Here is a 13,334-nt window from a genome sequence, read left to right on the forward strand (position 1 = left end):
GAGAATGAACCCTATGCAGGCTCCATGCTCGGTGCAAGCCTGACGTGGACCTCGATCCCACGACCCTGGGATCATGACCTGAGCCAAAACTGAGTCGGACTGAGCCACCTAGGTGCCCCAAGAGTCACTATGGACTGACATAAAATGACAAGCATTTTTTGAGTGCTTATGTCAGGCCTAACTCTGTGCACTTGATATTCATGTTTATTTACTCTTCATATCAACCGTGTGTGTGTGTGTCGGGGGTGGGGGACACCATCCCTACACCACTCTACAGATGAGAAAACTGGGACTCGAAGTGTATGCAACTCGTTCAAGATCCCACAGCGAGTACCCGGCAAGGAAGGCTTTAAACCCTTGCCTGTGATTCTAGAGTCTGAGGCTTAACCGCCTTCCCGGCCTGCCTATCCGTGACGACTGCTTTCTTATTACAGTGTAGCTGGCTGGAAAAGTGGAGACCCAGAAGTCCCTGGCCGCAGAAAACACATTCCCCGTGGTTCTACGTAAGTCAGTGCCATTCCCCATGGTTCTACGTAAGCTGCACTCCCACCCAAGAGAGGCCACTTCTGCTCGGAGGTGTTAGGGGTCACCAGCCTCCCAGTCCTGTCTTCTCCATCGGAGAGCCCATGCCTTCAGGGACGGGGCCCAGGTTCTGCTCTGGAGATGCGGGAAGGAAAATACCCTGTTCCTGGTCTCAAGGATCTCTCAGCCACCAGGAGACGCACAGGTCAACAGGGGAGGACCAGGAAGGCATAGAAGGTTTCCGGGCGGGACCAGGATGGGGTGATTGGCCAACTAAATGAAGGGGATCAAAAGGTTATAAAATAAATAAGTCACAGGGGACGAAAAGCACAGCCTAGGGGACACAGTCAATAATACGGTCACGATGTATGGCGACACGACACTTACTGTGGTGAGTCACGATGTATGTAATGGTCCAACCACCATGTTGTATGCCTGAAACTAATGTAATATTGTATGTCAACTGTACTTCAATTAAAAAAGAGAAACAGCGGGAGCGCCAAAGCCCTGACCTAGCTCCCGCTGCAGGGGGCTGAGCAGGCAGGCGGCTCTGCCCGCGGTGAGCACAGGGTGCCTTCTCAGAGAGAAGCAGCAGCCCTCCTCTGGACACGGCCCCGTCCAGGCCGACGGTGAGCTCGGCAGGTGACCAGAGCCTAGGAGAGGGCAGCGGGCAGGAGGAGCTGGGTACTCACCACTTGGGTAGAAACTTGGACCAGTACAGGGGTGCCGCCCCCTCCCTCATCAGTCCCTGGGGACCTCAGTGAGGCAGCCAGCACCTAATTCACAAGCATCCAGTGTGTTCAGCTCTCTGTTGGGTCTCAAGTGGAATAAAAGGGGCCACAGAAGCCTGGGCCTAACCTGAAAACCTGTGTTCCTACTAAAGAGCCTTCCAGAAGCAGGCAGGAAACCTTTTCTGTGGCCTGAACCCAAGCCCAGGTATACCAGCAGCCACAGTGCGAAAGACAGAGCCCTGCCCAGATTAGCCTCGACCTCGGGCAGCGATCCGGCTCCCGGAGTGAGAACTCATTCTAGACTCTGGGTGTCCTGAAAGAGGACAGTTCTGGGCTCCTAATCCTGATTCTGCCCCTTACTAGCCGGGTGACCCTGGGGAAGTCAGACAACCTCTCTGAGCCTCAGTTTCTTTCTGTGTAACCTCCTTCCCTCATAGGGTCACTGGGAGCAGCCAGTGAGATCACGCAAACGCAACCTCGTGCCCTGGCTCGCTGTCAGCACCCCTGCCTTCACGTAAGCTGCACTCCCACCCTCCGAGTTGGCGGCTAGAGGATGCACAAGGGACAGGCCCCCACTGCTTAAACTGGGGGTGGGGTGCCGCCGGAAGAACCCGCCCTTTCCCCACCGGCAGCAGGCCAGGTTTGAGATTCCCCTCCCCTTCTTCTTTCCTTCCCTCCTCCCTCCTCCTCTGCAGGAACTAAGAGCCCCCTTTTACAGCCCCTCATGCAGGCCCCGGGGGAGCCCGAGGCTGGCAGAAACGACTGCTAATACTTCCAGGCACATTTACTGAAACCTTTTGACACGGGGGATATTTTTATGAGATAAGTGCCCTGTGTCGGTATCAGCTGGCAAGTTTCATTACTCACATTTCTGTCCTGCAAAAAGCCTTTTTCAATCACTGTCCGTGGCAACGATAAACTTTAATGGCTGAGGGAAAGTCTGCAGCCCAGACGCTCCCGTCCTTCCACCTCCCTGCCCCGGGCCGCCAGCTGACCTCTCTCCTCTCCCCATGGGGCCAGAGGTCCAGCAGAAGCCAGATGCAGGGGGGTGCATGACCCCCACTCCCCAAACCCCCTGTTCCTTAACCTCAGAGGATCACAGGCCTCGGAAGCATATTAGAAACGGTAGGGAATTAAAAGGCCAATGCCCAGCCCAGCTCTGACCATCGGAGACAGAATCTCTGAGCTGGGCTCCAGGACATTAGCGTTTTTAAAAGCCCCCCCCCCCCACCGGGGGTTCCACTGGGAAGGAGGTGTGGAGAACAGCAGCACTTCCTCTGGGAAGGCGGGTCCTGGGTCACAGCCCAATCTTCCCTCGGCAGCCACCCCACTGCTCACGCACGCTCCCACGGACACCAGGTCCTGCACCCAGGAGGACCCAGGCAGACGTGCGTCTATTGGATGGCCAAAGAACCCAACCCAGAAGTCATGAGGACCCACACAAGGCCAGGAACCCACATGCCCTCGGAGCCCAGGTCCCGCCCTTTCCATCTGAACGAGTCCTGTTTGAATGAGCATCTGGACGGAAGAATGGTCCGGGGCTGGCACGCAGCAGGCAGAGGTTAGTGTTCGAGGGATGAAGAAGAACAAGTAAATGAATGAAGGAACAAATGGCTTCTACCTACAGGAAACGCGTCCCACCACCTCGGTGTCCTACAGGCAAGGATGCTGTTTGGTGCCCCTGAAACGCTCACTTTCCAGAAGATCCTAGCACATTCCAGAGCTCAAGGCAGGCGGGGCCTCCATCCGTCCTCCTGGTCACTTGTGGCACCACTAGCAGAGCTGAGCCCACTGTCCGTGGCTGTCCTCACAGGATGAACTTGCCTCTAGGACCGAGGGGAGCTGAGGAGGGCGGCTTTCCCCCACCAGTGCTCTCCCCAACCTCACCTCCCAGCAGCCCTGCACACACACCTGCCTCGGGGGTCCCTGACTTCCCTGGCCCCCGGGAGAGTCCCCAGTCAGACTTCTGTTTCCCCAGGAGCATCCCCCACGAGGCCTCTCTCACAGAGTCTTTTGTCATAAGCCCTCTGGGTCCTTTGGGACAAGGAAGCGTGGGATCGATGGGCAGAGCAGCCAGAGGCAGGGAGTGCTGAGGGTCGTGGGGTCCTGGAAGGCTCATCTTCATTTGGCCATTACTGCCAGCTCTGTCCGAGTGTAGGGGGCAGGTTTCTGTGCGCCTCGAGTGTGGACAGAGACTCTGTCATACCCCTTACAGTGCCTGCTGCAGTAAAGGAGACCAGGCACGAAACAAAGGACCACCAAGGGCCAAGTCCGACCCTGAGGCGGGCTTCATTCTTCTCTTCTCACACATCCTCAGCCAACCTGTCTTTTTGGGATGTGCCAAAGTCACAGGTTCTAGGGCGGAAGGCTCTGGGGACAGTGTGTCAGAAGCGAGGTCCCAACTGTCTCAGGGAGGCCCTGGAGGAAGCAGGTCACCAGCACTCAGCACCCACTACCAAGAGCCCGGTGAACAGTTGAAACAAACTATCTGGGTTGCCTTTTTAAACCCAACCCAACCCTGAATAGTTCCCCTGTGGCTGTCTGGCCTTAGATTCTGCCATGAAGAACGCACTTCAATAAATCCTTCCTCTGTACCCATTTTTTTTGAATGCCATTGCCTCCCATGCCTCAGCGTGAACCATTCATTACACAGAGTCTCAAAATGAACAACCTCTGGGGCGCCTGGGTGGCTCAGTCGGTTGTGCATCCGACTTCCGCTGAGCTCATGATCTCGCGGTTTATGAGTTCCAGGCCCGCTGTGGGCTCTCTGCTGTCAGCGCAGAGCCCGCTTCGGATCCTCTGTCCCCTTCTCTCTCTGCCCCTCCCCTGCTCACTCTCTCTGTCTTTCTCAAAATAAATAAATGAACTTTTAAAAAGGAAAAGAAATGAACCACTTCAGCCGCTTCCAAATACACTCAACAAGCTCCACCTGTCTTCCCCCATCCATCAAGACAACAAGACACATTTCTCCCTGAGAGAGGCAAAAAAACAAAGCACAAACACAAACAAGGCCCACCCAGCACTGGGGACCAATGAGGCATTTCCTCTGAAATGCATGCGTGCCATAGACTGCTGAGGGTGAACTCCAACCTCCGACGAGGTGGGAACCAGATGCCAGGAACTGGAGGCACACAGCATCCTACCGCCCCTGCCCTTCGCCAAGAGAGACCCGGGGTGGGTGGCACAGACCCTAGGGCGTGGGGGTGGGGGGCTCCGGCTAATGTCATAGCCCGGGTTCATGGCACCGGCTCGAATTTCCATTCTAGCCATCGCCTGGGACAAGAAATGAGAGCCTCCTGGCAGCCCAAGAGACACATGGTGCCTTCTAGCCGTCACTCCTTCCTGATTTTGCATACCCTCTGAAGGCCGGCTTAAGCTCTAATTCTTCCTCAAAGCCTTCCTCGAATACTCAAGCCTGATGGAACCGTGTCCTCTCCCACTTAGGGACTCGGCAGTCCTGCAAAGATACAGCCCTCCATCACAGAGTGACAACGGCGATTAACCAGCGCTACTCCTAACCAGACCGTGGGCTTTTCTTATACATCACGTGTTTTCTCAGCAAGCGCTCCATAACCAAGTTTAAAAGGCTGCAGTGGTATGCTGATAAATGTTGACCACCAAGTCTCGGGCGGAGGCCGGAGTCCTGGCTTATAGCATTTGCCAATTTCCATGGTGTAAATGCTCTCACTGCGGCTGATTTCAAGCTACCAATGAGCGATCACTGAACCGGGCTCTGGGAGATGTGGAGAATGGCTCCCAAGAGCTGGAGTGAGCAGATTCTGGCCAGAAACTGCCAGATTGGGCCTCCACAATCCCCGGTGCTTCCTTAAGCATGGGGATTCTTTTTTTGGGGGCGGGGGGGAAGGACAAAAAGTCTTGATTTCCTGAAAGTTAAATTATACCATTTTCCATCTAAAAAAACTAGCAAGAGAACACACATTGCCAGAAGGGGCGTTGCGAGGCACCCTGTCGGAAATAACCGTTAGAGATAATTTGGTTATACGCCTCACGAATCCCCCTTGGACTCCGTGATCTAACTTTTTGATCTCTTCCAGGGTAAACACCTACTGGTAAAGAACACTGGTGCTGAGGTGTAATCACAACAGAACTTGTAGGCAGGAATGGCGAGAGGCGATCTACAAGTTCAACAAGGGAGAAGTGGTTACGTTAAGTCTGAGGTCAACCTTCAAGAGGATACTGCAAGGATTTTATCAGAACTGCTAAGAAAAGGGCTTGCTCGCTATGGATGCCGCCTTTCTGAGGTCGGGTCCCACGCGCACTGTCTTTCTATGTGCAGGCTCTGCTCTCCTCGTGCCCACCTGGGGTCTCGCTGGGCACTGAGGACGTGGGGACCCTCCCCAGTGGACGCGGCCTCTCCACCAGAGGCCTGAAATAATGGGTTGGCCAAACAGATGGGATAAATCAATGCCAAGGACGCTGTCACCCTGGGCAATCCCGCACCATTCAATTTTCATGTGAATTTAGCAGCTCTGCATGGTTTTTAAGAACCCAATTGTATCCTGACACTTTTTAAATGATGCCTCTTTACATCCGGCCGTAATTTATCTTTTACTTAGCAGCAGCTCTCCTTCTATAACCATTTGGGGGAAAGAAAAAAAAAAAACCACTGACTTCACTTAATTTACAATAGTCCACACTCAGTAAAACACGGATGACAGAGCTTTGCCAAATGCGAATTTAATGTCAGCAGCTCATTTTGGTAAAGCGTCAAGTGGCTTTATTTTGAAAGAAAATACACATTTAAAAAATGTTTACAGATTTGAGTGGGGGGTGAGGGTAAAAAGTGTGTGCGTGTGTGAGAAAGAAGTCGTGCTGGTACAAAGCCCCAAAGCTAAGGTTGGTACCCATCAGGCAAAAAGGCTATGTGTTCCCTTTTAACCTAAAAAAAAAAAAAAATACAAATAATTTTGAATTTGTGAAAAGTCCAAAGGCTGCTGGGCCTTTCCTCATCCCGCTGAGGGAAGGCACGATGCTGAACCTGAACTGGGGAGCAGCAGACGTGGGGACCTCCTCCACCAGCCTGAGCAAACCGCCCCATGGGGCCGACTTCCACGTTTTTGAAACAGCAACAACTGTTGTCACACATGTCCCTTGGCTATTTCGCACCTGGGGGGCTGTGAGAGTAAAAGGCAGTCGGAGGAAGGACAGCAAATAATGTTTATCCAGAGCCTCGAAGGAAACAGGCTTTGTCCCCCATCTTGTTTGAGCCATGCAACCCTCATGGGGCCAGGTTTATTGTCCCTACTGCACAGAGGGGAAACTGAGGCAGCGAGTGCTCAGTTCCTGAGCCCAAGGTCACCCAGGTAGTTGGTAAGTTGCTTTTAGACTTCATGAGAACATGACAACTAGGTTCACCAAACAGAAGTGACTTTCAGATCTGGAGATTGCCTGTCCTGGGTTTTGCTACTCAAAGGGCTGCCCAAGCACCAGCGGCCTTGGCATCACCTGGTGCGTGTTTAGAACGAAGCGTCCTGGGCCCGCTCCAACTTATAGATTCAGAAGCTGGCTTTAAGCCAGATCCTGGGGCGATTAGTTTGAGAAGCCCTGGTTGAAGGGATATATTCTGTTAAAGAAGGAATGAGAACAGGCTTCCCAGTGATGGACGCTAAGGTGCTGGAGAGCCACGGCACACGCTCCCACAAAGGGCCACTGTCCCCTCACAGAGCCACTTACAATTTACTGCAGGCCCACACCTGGGCTGGACACCAGTAAGAAAAACAGCCTTCATTTGTACTCACTGTGCAGACCTCGTCTCTAAAGCATATTTTCATCCAGTACCTCATGTAACCCTCCCGGCAGCCACAAGAGAGAGGCCAGATGGGAGGCCTGATGGGTCTAGGCCCGGCCAGAGCATTAAGCGAGTCCTCGGGCTGGAAGCGCCCAGCCGCCCGGCTCACACAATCGCCCTCAGTTCATCTGCAAGAGGTTCCCACAGCCAGTGAGGCCTTCCAGGCCTTCCAGGCCCCGGGCAGGGGAGATGATCCCTCGCTGGCCCAGCCAGAGGCACGCTCGGGGGGCTGTCCTTCCACAGCTGCAGCCTGGTGAGATGTGTGTGTGTGTGTGTGTGTGAGACACACACACACAGACACAGAACACATGTCCAAAAAAGGAAACCCTCAGGAGCAAAGGCCTAAAGTGAGAAGCGTGTTCTCCCTCCTCTCCTACGGGGTTTGCTTCTATGTTACAGGGATCTGCAAAACCCATCTCCCACCGAGACGCCGGCTTGTAAAACTCCAATGCACAAATGAGGCCCAGCTGCAGTCCGGCTCCCCGTGAGCCCAAGGAGGGAGCTGTCCTGGCAGGGTGCAGGAGGCCTGCTGTCTGGAAGGGGTCCCAGCTAAGGCCCCTGGGTTTGGCGGAGAGGTGTAAATGTGAGAGCGGCCAGGCATCCTGTGCCTGCGGGAGGGAAGAGAGCAGCCCTGGACCTTCTCACGCAGACCCTTCAGTTCATCCTGTGTCTGGAGGTGCCAGGAGCTGACGACGGTCTGGCTCTGGGTTTAAAAAAACGCCACACGGGCATACCCGCGTGCATTGGCCCGCTGGCTTCCTCCCTCATCGCGGGCTAGGGAAAGACCCAGCTATGCCAACCGGTAGCTGTGTCGTCTGACCCAAATGACTTTACCTCTCTGAGCCTCAGTTTCCTCACCTAAAACTGGTAGGAACAATTCCTATCACCCAGGCCAGGGGTGGGGGTGATAAAATGAAGCTCTCTATGTAAAGTGTGGAGCCCACAGTGGATGCCCCATAAATGTTCATTTCCCTTCCTTAAAGCCGGGCTCTGGGCTCCACGCTGGGGAGAGAAAGACAAACACAGCACCGTTAAGAGCAAATAGGCGAATGTACGCCCCCGAGTTAGGGCAGCCCTCGCTCACACCATTTGCATTGACTTCTGCGAGTGCTCCAATTTTCAAAGCTTGATATTTATTTAGATATTTATTTTTCACTGTAAATGCAACATATGTTTACAGAGATATTTATTTTTCTCTGCACACACAGCAAATGTCTGGGGAAAACAGAATCCCAAACTCACAGGGCTGGAATGATTTTTTTTTTATGACAATCATTTTGTTTGTTTAAAATTTTTTTTAACGTTTATTTATTTTTGAGACAAAGAGAGACAGAGCATGCACAGGGGAGGAGCAGAGAGAGAGGGAGACACAGAATCTGAAACAGGCTCCAGGCTCTGAGCTGTCAGCACAGAGCCCGACACGGGGCTCGAACTCACGGACTGCGAGATCATGACCTGAGCCGAAGTCGGACGCTTAACTGACCGAGCCACTCAGGCGCCCCCATTTTGTTTTTGTTTAAATCTACCATAGCGGTGCATAATGGCACTGCGTTTTACTGTAATTTGGAAAGGGGGGAGCGTGGACGGGAACCACATCACACAACAACAGTAAGACAAGACAGCAGGTAAAGGGATCCTCCCTGGGAAAACAAAACCGCATTTACTCCTCTGAATGGTGGAAGCTACAAAGGGGAATTTCCCAAAGCCTAGGACCGAAACCAGTCCAACTGGACAGGACCATGATGCCAATCGCAAAACAAAATGCCGCCCCTACCGCCAGCTGAAATTAGGGTGGAAATTGTTGGATGATTTCATGAAATGAAAAAAGTGAAAAAAGTCTCAATTTTAGACCCTAAAGAGATGACCGAGTTATGTATGTATAGGAACAAAGATATTAACCGTTCAACCCAAAAGATTACCAGTCAAACCTACTCATGGTACTGACCCCTGTCAGCACGGGGGCTGAGTACTGAGGCTCCCAGATGTCATCTGCCTAACTGAGATCACAGATGTTAATGGCAAAGCCTAAGATAGCAAATTCCCCCTTGTTCTTTGTTTTGTTTGTTTTTTCCCACATGGAGAGAGTTATGCAATGTGTGAGTGTCTGAACAGGTGATATACAGACTCCTTAGGATTTTAGGCCAGGGAAGACTTTCTGCGGACAAGGGAAGCCAGCACCTTTTGATCAAGAAAGGCTCACAAAATCCCAAGCGGGTGTCTTCTACAAGAAGACTGGAAACCCAATAGAAACTCTCCCTCCTGAAATCCTGTGCCCACAGTTTGGATGCCTCCTAACACAAATAGTATTTTGACTGGCCTTATTATACTTTTATTTTTATTTAAAAATTTTTTTAATGTTTATTTACTTTTGAGAGAGACAGAAAGACAGAGCGTGAGCAAGGGAGGGGCATAGAGAGAGAAACAAAACCTAAAGCAGGCTCCAGGCTCTGAGCTGTCAGCACAGAGCCCGACGCGGGGCTCAAACTCACAAACCGCGAGATCATGACCTGAGCCGAAGTCAGACGCTTAACCGACTGAGCCACCCAGGTGCCCCAACCTTATTATATTTTTAAACTGTACTGTTACCTCTTATGAGGAAACGTGGAAGCATTCGGGTTTCTCAGCATGGAAAGGCAAAGCTGAGAGAAGACGTGGTCCCCTAAACCCATGAGGAACCTGGACAGAATCTTCAAAGGCGCAGAGCCCACACCACTTCTGGACAGAGAGACAGATTCTGGACCCAAAAGGTGAAGCCCTATTTCCCCTCTCAGGGAATAAACTCAGGGAGTGTCCTCCCCCCCCCCCCCCCCCCCACCGCCCAAGGCTGGCATAGACAAGGTCAGGAAGTCTGGAGGTATTTGTATTGTATTGACACACAGTGGGGTATATCAGTGGGAGAGGGGTTCGTGGGGAGAGCACCCCTATTTGGGGTAACCTAAAGGGGAGAGTCCTATTCTCCCTGAGCATTTCTGGGGCCTCTGCCCATAGGAAGCACTCTCCCACCTCCTGTCCCCCCTCCCCTCAATCACTCACACAGGCTCCTGGGACAGAAGGCCGTGCACCTTCCTCCCCAGCCCCTGCCCCCTACAAACACTGCCCCCCACTTTGACTTGTTAATTTTTATGTTATGATCCCCCTTTACTTTACTCTGATCTCCTATTAAACTGCATGCATTTTTGGAGCCTGCTTCTAGAACCATATAGGATAAAAATGAATAAAGAAACCTCACCAAGGGTTCATTCTTGGTGACTCGAGTCATTGATACCCAAGCTGGAGACTCCTTAAGAAAGAGAGCAAAAGGAATGAGGCTTCAAAGGAGGTGTGCCGTTATGAATTTCAAAGGAAGCAGAAACCCGTTAACACTCCCATCTGTACAACAGAATGCCAATTGTTGGTGGTACAATTTTTCGCTGCCAACTTGGACTGCTGAAACCACGGCACTGGCATCACCTGCCTTTAGAGTTTTACTCTTGGTCTTTGGAAGAAAGGCCACCGCCCTTGTGTCTCTCTAAATATACACCCCACTCCAATGTGGTTGCCCTGGCTAACGTTTACGTGTCAAGACTCTGTCCCTCCTCTCCCTGTGCCCTGCCGGACCTAACCCATCTCGGGTAGGGAAGGCATGCCCCCTCTGGGTTCCCTCTGGACCCCGAGAGCCTCTGACGCCATGGCCCTGTGACTTCCTATAGACTCTCCCCGTGAACCTCAGCTCCCTGAGGTCTGGGACTGCGTCTGGCATGGCGGTGGAGGCTGCCTCCAGGCAGTCCTCAGGAGGGGACAGAAAGGGAGGGTGGGGAGGAGGAAGGCAGCCAGGGAGGGAGAAATCTTAGCCACACCCAGTGCTGAGAGGTGCACTGACCAATGAGGCAGGCAAGAACCACTTCATCTAGACTTGGGGAAGGAGAGATGGGGACAGGAAAAATTAAACACCGTCACTCTTAGCTTGCTAGGAACCACACCCCTGAAAGCTACACACAGTTCACCCTCCTGGCATTCGCTTGTGTGCACTCCCTGATCGCTGCCTCCTCATCTGTACAAAGGGACAGAAGAGTGGCATCTGTCCCACGGGGAGGTGACAAGAGAGAATGAGTGATAAGGATTTCAGAGCCCTTTGCCAATATTGAGAGTCAGAGTCAGAAAACGTAAGCAGCCAGCAGGGGAGCAAATCTCTCATTTTATCTATTTATGGAAAGATTTTATTTTTAAGAAATCTCTACATCCAACGTGGGGCTTGAACCCTGAGACCGAGTCACATGCTCTTCCAACTGAGCCAGTCAGGTGCCGCCCCCTGACCCTCCCTGTAAAAAGAGGAAAGGAAGGGGTGACTGGGGAAGATTCCTGGTGGAAGCAGGTCCCCATCTCCCAGACCCACCCGCTTCCGTGAGGCCCGTCCTCTCTCATGGAACTTGGGGGGCTTCGTATTCTTATTGGTCATGTGCTCACCCCAATTCTGAAAAGAAAATGCTTAACCTGCCCATCATCCCTCCTAACACTGCACTGTTCCTTGCGTATATTCATTCAGAGCCCAGTCCAAGCAAAAACTTCTCTGCTCCACATTTACAACCAAGTTTGCAATTTTCTTTTTCTGTTTTCTGTTTGTTTGTTTTGTTGTTGTTGGTTTTTTGTTGTTGTTGTTGTTGTTGTTGTTTTGGTCTTTGTTGGGCTTTTCTTCCTTGTTTCCCAGGGGGTAAGAACTGTGAGCATCACAGCAGAGGGAGCTCGGGCCAGCATGGGGTGGGGGTGGGAGTTCATGGGCTTATGGCCAAAGCAGAAGCTAGGGAGCCCCTTCCCTCACTGTCGGCCACGTCCTCAGGGCGGTGCCCGTTGAGGCACCAGAAGGGATCAGAACGCACGAGAGGGAACAGAGTAGGAGCTTCTGAGAGCTAGAGGTTGGAGTCCTGCAGGGCACAGTTAAAACCCAGCCTCTGTGTCAACGCGGCAGTCATGAGGGCCCCTGGAAACTCTCCTTTCGAAAGGGGGCCGGCACCTGCCACCAATACTGCAGTAAAAAATAAAACCAGTGAATTTTGCATTCGAAAGGGGCCCAGATTTGGGAGACAGGCAAATGCTTGGGAAAAATCAGGAAGGCTCGAGCATAAAACTCACGCCTTTTCCAGCAAGTTGGGTTTTCAGATGAGTGGTATAAAAAGAAACACAAATGAGTACCCCAAACTCAACGCAAGCCACCACAAAGCCCGGGGAGGACCCCAGCCATGGCTTTCAAGACTTCTGTCCCCACAATGGGCCTCCTTCGGGCCTCAGCCTTCCCGGGTGATTAACATGCAGCGGGCTGCGGAGGAATGTGAATGTATTCGGCAGGGGAGGCTGAGAGGTGCAGGGGGTCAGGTGGCTCATCGTTAAATCACACTGCTGTCAGCCCACACAATTCCTCTTCCCTCAGGCTCGGCCATTACTCGGGTTTATGCAAAATAAACAGCTTTGCTAAATATTCCCCCAGACGGGTCCCACAAAGGCCCGGGCTAAGGAGGCAGAATGCACCCACAGACCCAGAAAACCGTCTGCCTCCTTGTTCAACGGCCCGGCCAGGGAGTTTGGCTGTCTCCTGTCCGTCTTTTCTTAGTCTGCTTCAAGCTTTCCTTTTTTTTCTGTTTGGTTGGTTTTGTGTTTAGCTTTTCTTTCTGTTTTGGCAATTCCTCCCAAGACACTGCCATGAATACTGTTAACTTATTCTTGTCTGGCTCTGACTCACTCCCTTTACTTTCTTAAGCTACGTAAGACTTACAATTCCCACTTTTCTATAGGGGAACTGAGCCATGAGAAATCTCTTATAAACGCTCCCAGAAAGGAACCAGTTCTCAGAAGATCCTTCAAGACAGGCTCGGAGGCGGGGGTGGGGTGGGCTGTGGGCGCCCAGCAAGAATCCTAATTGTCCCAGAGCCACACACATGCCCCAGGTGGGGGAGGGGAGCCAAGGGGCAGGGCCCCCTGGATTTTGAAAACAACTCCCCCTCTCTTGGGGAGCTGGGTTTGGTTACTCACCTGGAGCCCACCCTTGCCCCCCTCTTCCTGTCCATCAGCAAGAACAGAAACTAGAAAAGAACCAGGAAATAGAAGCCCCCACCAGCTAGAGCCACTCAGCCTTCCTCCAAAGGACTCGGGGACAGCCTGGGCTACCGAAACCTCTCAAATTACCGCTCCAAGACATCTTTGTCAGAAAACTAGTGTCGGGGGGCAGCGTCTTGGCTAGCCAGGGGGGGTCATCGTCCTCACTTTGCACATGAGGAGACTGAGGCACGGGAGGTAGGTCTGCT

The 13,334-nt window shown here is 52.4% G+C and overlaps 1 protein-coding gene across 1 annotated transcript in view; it reads right to left on the reverse strand.

Moving 5' to 3' along the window:
- GLI2 (GLI family zinc finger 2) overlaps positions 1-13,334 on the reverse strand; it is a 258,619-nt gene that overhangs the window by 78,904 nt on the left and 166,381 nt on the right. The gene's annotated exons all lie outside the window — the stretch shown is intronic.

The sequence above is a fragment of the Prionailurus bengalensis genome, chromosome C1, assembly GCF_016509475.1.
Source record: "Prionailurus bengalensis isolate Pbe53 chromosome C1, Fcat_Pben_1.1_paternal_pri, whole genome shotgun sequence".
Lineage (NCBI taxonomy): Eukaryota > Metazoa > Chordata > Mammalia > Carnivora > Felidae > Prionailurus > Prionailurus bengalensis.